The 7154-nt window shown below is 41.5% G+C and overlaps 1 protein-coding gene across 1 annotated transcript in view; it reads right to left on the reverse strand.

The window, feature by feature from the left end:
- Window positions 1-2180: 2180 nt before the first annotated feature.
- The window catches only part of PRRC2B (proline rich coiled-coil 2B), a gene marked incomplete in the record, with an annotated part of 197601 nt that continues 192627 nt past the window's right edge, over window positions 2181-7154 (reverse strand). The window contains 1 exon segment of the mRNA XM_077477969.1: window positions 2181-7154.

Consider the following 7154-nt stretch of genomic DNA (forward strand, 5'->3'; position numbering starts at 1 on the left):
GACAAACATGCAAAGGAACAGGAAATGAGGAAGGGGGCAAACACTTTTTCACACCACTGTATATATATATATAATATGAGTAAATTGTAATTGACACCAAAGTTATTTTTGTAACTTAAATATTGATATAGATGCAGGTTGAGCTGCCCAGAAGCAGCAGACAAGACGTCTGTGAAACGCATATGCTTACTGTACATACAAGCATCTCTCAAGCTTTTATGGATTGAGTATAATTTTTGGTTAACTTCGTATATGGCCTAATGCTGCCATCGATTACATTTGCATATTGTGTATACTTTGTAATAAATAAATTTTTTATTATCATTGTGTATGTGCTTACCTTAGAGACAGTGACAAATCTGGGAAAGTCCCATCACCTCATGGGGGAGTGTTGCTCTCTCATTCTGTTATTCCTTACTAGGAGCACTATCCTGATTTGGAACAGGAAAGAAACAGAAGGAAATTTATCAAGGGGCTGCAGGGCAGCTGTAGAAGGAAGCAAGTCCTAGAGATGAGGTTCCACAAAGGCATCAGGATAAATACTATCCTCTACAGGTGGTACTCTCAAAGACTCTAGGCATGAAATAGGTTGATCCTCTAAATGCAGGGTAACATGTACAGAATCAATCCCTTTGTAAATCCAAGTCTTCTGCAGGTGGCACAAAAACTCTCTAGGGGTAAAATGCGAGGACTTGGAATCAGGGTAACAACAGCTTGAGGCATGGTTTGCGTTTGGGACCTAGACAGGTCAGAACTAGACTACGAGGAGCACACTTTTAGAACCTCTAAGATCGCCCTAATAATTTGGCACAAGTAGACATCAGCCTCACTCATGGAGGCTTCTGATGGGGGTGACTATAAAAACAGGAGACCTAGGTTCTAGATTACAGGTGTCTTCCGGGGACACTGGCTAAATGCACGAGACCCATTATAAGACAATAAGCTGGGGTCACACATTGCAGCAGGACTGCCTTTTTTGTCTTTGAGAACACGTTATACCATGTAATTGAGAACTAGATCCAAAGTGAGCAAGGCCTGGATACCCCTGAACTCTACCAGCTGATGCTGATGAGGGTTGCAGGCAGCCAAAGGTGACCAAGTCACTGTCCTTTGGCAGTGGATCAAGATTACATGATCCATTTGGTGCTAGTAGTAGGAGGGATTATTTTGGGCTGGACTAGAGTTTGACAGTGTCCAATCAGAAGTTGAATATCCTCCTGTGTCTCTCAATAGACCAGAAAGAAACTTGCTGCAGTCACACAAGCATTAAATACTGTTCATCATCCCTACTTTCCTAAATATCTTCCAGGCCCCTTTTCATGCCATGGCAAAATTCCTTCATTACTGTCATGCAGATGGAAATTCTCGCATTAAATACCTGCCCTGAGAGCATGTAACATGGTGCAGTGCAAAAGTTCTCATTGTGAATACATGGAGCTACAGAAAGAACTTAAACAAGCGATACCCTGAGCCAAGCAAGGGGAGGTGCTCCCAGGCTTTTCCTTCATCACATGTCACATGATACAGGGCTACAGGAAAAGTCTAGGATTATTATTCTCACACTGTTCCAGACCAGGCATCAAATCAGAGTAAGCACCACAGCAGGAAAAATACTGGCGGTTGGGACCAGATATTGGGCACTAGGGATCGATTGTTAAATCTATTTAAAAACAAAACAAAAAAAAAAAACAGATCTCTTCTGCATTTTCAAAATCTGTCTCCAAATCCACCCACTGATCTTATTTATAGCTACAGCAAGTAATAAACCTCCACCATAGTGGAATTATTGCCATGTAAAACTATAGAATATCCAAATGCTGAATTTCAATCACGCAGTTGACAGGAGCATTTTAACCTGCCAGAGGAATCGTATTTCTGTTCAGCCAGTCGTGAGAATTACACAAGCACTTTGGTGACCTGACATTCCTCTGCTACAATTAAGCGATACATCCTGGAAGTCTTTTCTCTGCAGCCTATGATTGGATAGTGAAGGAGCAGCAGCTAACTGTTGAGGTATCCTTGTCAGCATGCTCCTTTGCAACACATCTGATCCAATTAGCTGCTAGATAAGTTCCATCAGCCAAAAGCTCCATAAAATAATTTCTGCATGACATGCACATCTTTAAACATGAAAACCCCACACCATTATTTTTATCCGGGTAAACAAAACACACAAGTGATTTTTTTTTGAGAAAAGCATATTTTGCTTTATTTTGATTTTTTACATTTTTTTATTTAAATGAGAATTCTTCCAGATGATAAGAGCTAGTACAATCACATAGTTTTAAGAAGGGAGAAAAATTAAGTTCAACTGGGAAAACGAGGTATGTAGGGCCAGTAATGGGGAAAATGAGTGGTGTTCAACTCTGACACCAAGCTGGATGAAAGCCAGGAGGATTTTTTTCTTTTCTGGGTCACTTAAAAAGATCTCTCGTAATATCTTTTTAAAAAAATATAAAACACTTGATATCTATTACCTCACCACCTTCAAGATCTCTAGTTGACATGACAAGACTGCGGGTTACTGCAGGCTGGTTTTAGTTACCAGCCTCTACTGTACATAAATGGGTATGTATGACATTCTGCTGACCCTGGCATAGAGGAACCCATTAACCATTTATGCCAAGCTGAGGAAAGATAGATGTTGCTGCAATGCGTCTCTTTTGATCTTACAGAGCTTTACTCACTTCCGAAGGAGGCATTTCGTGAACAAGACGATCAGAGCCATCCCTGAGACTGAATATTGCTCCAGCTTAGAGTCACAGTTGGAGAGGAATTTGATGCTCCCCCTAGCAATCTATCAGCATCCTCCCATCACACACATTTCATATATAGGGCCAGTATAGTTACTTTTTATGGAGGAGGTTCAACTTTAAAGGGCACCTGTAAAGAGGGTTTCTGGTACAGGTGTGGTTTCCATCCAATGTTAGAGGCTGCCCCTACCACAAAGCACTGCTAGTATGCAGGCAGAGCAAACCTACCCTGCCCTGGAACAAGCACTTGTTTTCTGTGTCTGCCAACCACCAGCTCTGAAGGAAAACCTCTGCTGTAACAGGCAACCATTCTGACAGGTCCTATTCATCCTAAATGCAGATCTGTCTCTCTCTCTGCTAATATATATATATATCGCAACACCTATTTTCATCTGCAGCGCCCTAAAAAAAAGAGTGGGACTTGCCGCAAAAAACAGTGAAGTGAAGCAAGGGGGACGGTTTTAGTGAAAAGATCCATTTGTACACAGGTTTATCTTCCATGCTCATGAAGCACAAAGAGCAGTAATTAGTCTCTGGGTGAAGACAGTTCAAATTGGACCACTTTGAGATTTGGAAAAGCCATGCTGACCCTAGCATCTAGAAACTCCCTTTCATTCTTTCACTGTGCAGTGAGAAAATAGAAGCGAACATCTGACTGTTTACTATGTTAAGCATTGATTCATTTTGGAGACAAACTGATAAATACAACCTGTAGAAACCAATGGCGATTGCTTCCTCTGTGAACTTATAGAATTTAGGGGGGAGATCTGGTATGTTTTGAATATTCAATACTTCATCTGGCTCTCCATCAGAGGGACCAATAATCTGACCAGGGCTACAGTATAGGCTGTGTTCACAGATATGAAATACAGCTTTGTACTTGGCCTGAGTAGGTAGGACTGTCAGCTGTACATCTTTATATTCAGAGGCCACTGTGTACAAGTGATCGGTTTCTTTAAAATTGGTGCAGCAGTAAGTCCAGCGTGTTGGGGGAATATATACAAATACATAAACACAGACTAACTTGAAGCAAGGTAAAGCTTTTTGAAATAGTATAATCCTTCTGCTACTACATACACACTGTACACTGCATATATACAAAACCAGACTAGGATCCTTGTATTGCGCTGTGTTTGGTATAAGGGAAGGAAAATCAGAACAAATCTTAATTCAGTTGCATGCGTGATGCCCGTAGTTGTGACTTGAGCAGTCAGATGGGCATTGAACCCGTAATGGTTTGTATGCAAAGGCCATATAGTAATTTAAAAATGGTTGTACAGATGATGTGCAGTTCTGGGGGAAATTTAGCAAATAAACAAAAAAAACAAAACAAATGCAGTTTAAACCAATCAATTGAAACTGTTCTTTTACAATGGGAAGTTTCTATGTAAATGATAAAAGTCATCTACGAATACCTGTAGCCCTCAATACAGATTGGCGGTATTGCAATTTTACTATCAGCTTCTCTAATGTGCCACATTCAGAATGGTGGCAGCAATGTAGGAATAATCTGCAGGTGGCTTAATTTTGAAAATACAGTTAATTGTCATATTTCCTCTTCCCCTTGCATTTAAAAAGTCACCACCTAACTTCCAGGCCGTGTGACACCTTAGCTCATCCAATCCTCAGCAGCAAAGTTGTCATTGTCACACCCCCTGGTTCTCAGGACTACAGGGGGTGCAGTAATCATGTTTGATGTGCGAGCTCCAATACTTTCAGTGTAAAGGTCTATGGAACTTGCCCAACATCAACCACTGAAAAGGAATGACATCCATCTTGCCCCCACAACCAAGAAAGCACCAATGCCTCCTGGGAGATTTAATCCCAGAACAGCATCATGTTTTGCAGGTGCCGTTTAACTTCTCCCACAGACTGATTCTGAGTTGGTGGGAGCTGGGGCTAATCTAGTTCCATGAACAGTACATTTTTAATGTCTTTAGACTGCAAGAACCTAAAAGAAAAGCACTAAGCTGCTGAGTGGAGAATTCTAGGATGCATATAGTAAAACACATCCTGGAATTTAGATTCAAGTTATATAACATTATATGAAAATCAGACAAAAGGATATGTAACATATGCATAAAAGTGTATGAAGCAAGGAGGAGAGAGAGTTTAGTTGTTAACACATTATTCCTAAGGACCTTAAGGCAGGTGAGCAGATATTCTAAGACCCAAGCAAACAATGGGGGTTATTTACGAAAGGCAAATCCACTTTGCACTGCAAGTGCACTTGGAAGTGCAGTCGCACTAAATCTAAGGGGCAGATCTGAAATGAGTGGAAGCTCTGCTGATTTTATCATCTAATCATGTGCAAGCTAAAATGCTGTTTTTTTTTTCCTTGCATGTCCCCCTCGGATCTACAGTGACTGCACTTCCAAGTGCACTTGCATTGCATTTCAAGTTCACTTTGCACTTGTAGTGCAAAGTGGATTTGCCTTTAGTAAATAACCCCCAATGTGTATCCAAAAAAAAAAGGCTGTTAGAATGACAAGACTAAATAACTGCTGCTGGCGGGTTATATGTATTTAGGATAAACATTTTAAACTTAATTTTGCAGCCATCATGATTACTGCTTTGCTCACTGCTTTCTGACCGATTGTGGATCTAACCGCTGCCTGATATGACACAAATAAAATCATACTCTGTCAGTGCTGGAATATTTAAGCACTTAGACCTGGATTGTCTACAAGGGATACCCTAACCTTTTCCTTGGGCTCTGAAACCACTAGTGTGTCTGCAGACTACATAGAAAACGTTTTGAGCTCAGCTATTCTCCCCCAAAAGCCACCCCCCCGTAGGACTAGAAAATCACCTGTGTGGTATACCAAACAATCAGAGCAGATTACAAAGCTTCAAAAAGACTTTTCAGCATCAAATCTATTTCAGGTAACATAACCGAAGGATGTGAAGTTTCTGTATGAGAGGACTCCAAAAACTGGGCACAGGTGCCCAATATAGACCACTGTGGAGGCCCACTAACTTAACATAACATTAACGTCTATGGGCTGATGGGTGAAGTTCAATATAGAGACTGTACCCACAACCCAATTTACACTTTTAAAATAACATGCTTAAAGTGACTGTCATTAAACTTTAAGCCTGAATAAAGGGTTTCCTGCAAAGATGCCCTTAGATACTCATCCTTTCTGCCATCTGTGCCACTGACTGCTGAGCAATCACCCACTGAAAAATTATTAGAAACTGCCAGCAGTGTCCATTTCTTGGCCCATGCCCACACACGGCGATTCTTCCCACCAGCCACTCAGACCCCTTTCACACTGAGCCTCCCCAGGCATCGGCAGTAAAGTGGCGCTATTTTTAAAAATAGGGTTACATCCCCCTGCAAAAGACCGCTACAGTGGTACTTTACCGGCGGTATGGCGGGCTGCCCTATTGCTTTAAATGGGCATGGGGTGGGGTGAATACACCACTCCTCCACCACTGCAAAGAAGCTGCTGGCAGGACTTTTTGTGACGCCCTGTCAGCATAGTGCACCAGTGTGAAAGCACTCGGTCTTTCACACTGGGTTTGCAGCCGAGGCTTTGTCAGGCACCTGCAGGCACTATTTTTAGCACTGTAGTGCCTGAAAAACGTCTCCAGTGTGAAAGGGGTCTTAAGGACAGTAGTGGAACTGGGGAACAGCGGAATGAACCAGAGTACAGTGGGGACCAAGAAATACGACACTTCAGGAAGTGCTGATTCCCTTAGTTTATTTAGCTGGCGATTTATCTTCATCTTTACAGCAATGGCACAAGGCAGGAGAGAGGTAACTAAGATCTTCTATGAAGGAACACTTTATTTTAGCTTATGGTTTTAGCAAGAGTTGCATTAACTTGAGCAAAGTACAGTGATTAAACCTATTCTATCCATAGGCATCTGTCTGCTTCACCCACCCGGCCGCATTGGCTGACGGCTTGTAGTTTCAATGAGCTATCAGAGCGATGGTGAGTGCTCTGGTAGTGCATGGACTGCTCTCAGCCATCTGCTTACCTGTATGAGGTATGAGCAGACAGCTATTCTGAGAGTCTGCTGGAGACTGAGATTGCACCAACGATCTGCAAGCTTCAGAAAAAAAAAAAATCACTTTTTTTTGAAGAGGTAAACTTAATTAGCACGCAGCCCAGGAATTTCCTGTTGCAGGTTCTACACAGTGTTTAGCATTTATGACAATTTTTTTTTTTATAATTGTAGCTCTACCTAGAGCTTATTTTTAAAAATGGCACATTATCTTGAGTTGACAATGTAGAACTTGGGTTTCGAAGTTCCATATGGTCAAAGCCTTTTCTCCCACTCAGCAGCATTCTACAATGTCTGCCTAGACTTCAGCTGGAAAAACCCAGAACAGAGTACACGGAGGGGTAAAAATATACAAATAAAAAACACAACATTTTATAGTACAAT

This window comes from Lithobates pipiens, unplaced genomic scaffold (assembly GCF_037356315.1).
Source record: "Lithobates pipiens isolate NorthernLeopardFrog02 unplaced genomic scaffold, aLitPip1_a1.2 Scaffold_1, whole genome shotgun sequence".
NCBI classification, from domain to species: Eukaryota; Metazoa; Chordata; class Amphibia; order Anura; family Ranidae; genus Lithobates; species Lithobates pipiens.